Source organism: Oratosquilla oratoria, chromosome 44 (assembly GCF_046742065.1).
Source record: "Oratosquilla oratoria isolate Oo_2021 chromosome 44, ASM4674206v1, whole genome shotgun sequence".
NCBI classification, from domain to species: Eukaryota; Metazoa; Arthropoda; class Malacostraca; order Stomatopoda; family Squillidae; genus Oratosquilla; species Oratosquilla oratoria.
In genome coordinates this window covers 31,538,017-31,540,516 of record NC_134820.1, presented here as the reverse complement: position 1 = coordinate 31,540,516, position 2,500 = coordinate 31,538,017, and positions in this window count along the sequence as shown.

The following is a 2,500-nucleotide window of genomic DNA, read 5'->3' as shown; positions in this document are numbered from 1 at the left end:
CACTTTTTTCTCTTCCACCTTTTCTTCCTTTCCCCCCTCCATTTCCTCCTCCTTCATTACTCCTCCTCCCCTCTCCATTTCCTCCTCTTCCTCCTCCTCCTCCTCCTCCTTTCTCCTTGTATTATTCCTTCCTCTCCTAGCCCTTTTCTTCCTCCCCCTCCTTTTCCTTCCTCTCCTCCTCCTCCATTTCCTCCTTCTTCTTTTCCTCTTCCTTCTTTTATTTTTTATTCTTTCCTCTCCTAGCTCCTTATCCTCTTCCACTTTTTGCTCCTCCACCTTTTCCTCCCCCTCCTCTTCCTCTATTTCCTCCTCCTCCTCCTCCTTGTTCTCCTTCCTCTTATTGTTCCTTCTTTTCCTAGCCCTAGGAGGGGAGGAAAAGGTGGAGGAGGCTCCACCTTTTCCTCCCCTCCTCCTCTTCCACTTCCACCTCCTCCTTGTCCTTCTCCTCCTTGTCCTTCTCCTCCTCCTCCTCTTCCTCCTCCTTCTCCCTCTACCGCTCCTAGCCCTCTCCTCTCCTCTCTTTCCTCCTCCATCCTCTTCATCCTCCTCCCCCTCCACTTCCTCCTCCTCCTCCTCCTCCTCCTCCCCCTCCTCCTCCTCCTCCTCCCCCTCCACTTCCTCCTCCTCTTCCTCCCCCATCTACCCCTCCTAGACCTCTCCTCTCCTCCTTTTCCTTCTTCCTCTTCATCCTACTCCCTTCCCCACTTCCACCTCCTCCTTCTCCTTTTCCTCCTCCTCTTCCTCCCCCATCTACCCCTCCTAGCCCTCTCCTCTCCTCCTCTTCCTTCTCCTTCCTCTTCATCCTACTCCCTTCCCCACTTCCACTTCCTCCTTCTCCTTTTCCTCCTCCTCTTCTTCCTCCTTAGATAATGGTAGCAATAGTGTTAAATCATCTTCTGCCTGTTTTTTTTTTTAACTGTAGCTTAGTTTAGTAAACACAAACAATCTCGTTCGGGCCAGTAGGCCTCATGCTGTTGTTTGTTCTTTCTTTGTGTTCCTTCGTGTTCCCCTCTACCCCTCCTAGCCCCCTCCCCTCCCCCTTTTCCTCCTCCTTCCTCTTCATCCTACTCCCTTCCCCACTTCCACCTCCTCCTTCTCCTTTTCCTCCTCTTCTTCCTCCTCCTTGGATAGTGGTAGCAGTAGTGTTAGTTCATCTTCTGTCCTGTTTTTTTTTAACTGTAGCTTAGTTTAGTAAACACAAACAGCCTCGTTCGGGCCAGTAGGCCTCATGCTGTTGTTTGTTCTTCCTTTGTGTTCCTTTGTGTTCCCCTCTACTCCTAGCCCTCTCCCCTCCCTCTTTTCCTCCTCCTTCCTCTTCCTCCTCCTCCCCTCCACTTCCTCTTCCTCCTTCTCCTTCTCCTCCTCCTCTTCCTCCTATCCCTCTCCTCTCCCCGTTTTCCTCCTCCATCATCTTCATCATCCTCCCCCTCCACTTCCTCTTCCTCCTTCTCCTCCTCTTCCTCCTCTTCCTCCTCCTATCCTTCTCCTCTTCCCCGTTCTCCTCCTCCTTCCTCTTCATCTTACGCCTTCCTCACTTTCCACGCTCCCTCGAGACCTCGCAGTCAATTGACCTCATCTGTAATTAAACCATCGTCGCGTATCCTTGACGGACCTAAACAAGCACAGACCTCAAGTAACCAACCCACTCCCCCGTCTCCAGGCCCCCCTCTCCCTCCTTCCAAACACCCCCTCCTCCCAAATGTCTTCATTCATCAAACTTAACACCAGAAGAAATTGAATTTTTATTCCATTGGACGGCGTGAAGGAAAACGAGGATGGGGAAGAGAGTGGAAACAAAATCAAATGACGAACTCGCGAAGAAAAATAAAAGAAAAGAAAATGAAATAAAAGAAGCTTAGATAACGGGACAGTTTTTGGCTTCGGAGAAATTAATGTGCGAGATAAGACTGGAAGGCAGAGTAAGGGAAAGGCAGTGGAGTGAAAAGAGGAGGCGGGGCGTGGTAGAGACAAAGAGTAAGAGGAAAGAGGAAGAAGAGAAGAGCAAGAAGGAAGAGGCCAAGTAGGATGAGATGAAGGAGGAAGAAAGGAATGAAAGAAGGAGAGAGGAATGAATGAAGGAAGAAGAGAGGAAGGAAGGAAGGAAGGAGAGAGGAAGGAAGGATGGAAGGAGGAGACAGGAAGAAAGGAAGGAGGGAGAAGGGAGGGATTGCAGGAAAAAGAGAGGAATGAAGGAGGGAAGGAGAGAGGAAGGAAGGACGGAAGAAGGAGGCTGGAAGGCAGAGTAAGGGAAAGGTAGTGGAGTGAAAAGAGGAGGCAGGGCGTGGAAGGGGCAAAAGAGGGAAGAGGAAGAAGAGGAGAAGAGCAAGAAAGAAGAGGCAAGTAGGATGAGATGAAGGAGGAAGAAAAGGAGGGAAGAAGGAGGCAGGATGAAGGAAGGAGGGAGAGAGGAGGAACTACAGGAAGGAGAGAGAAATCAATGAAGGAAGGAGAGAGGAATGAATGAAGGAAGAAGAAGACAAAAAGGAAGGAGAGAGAAATG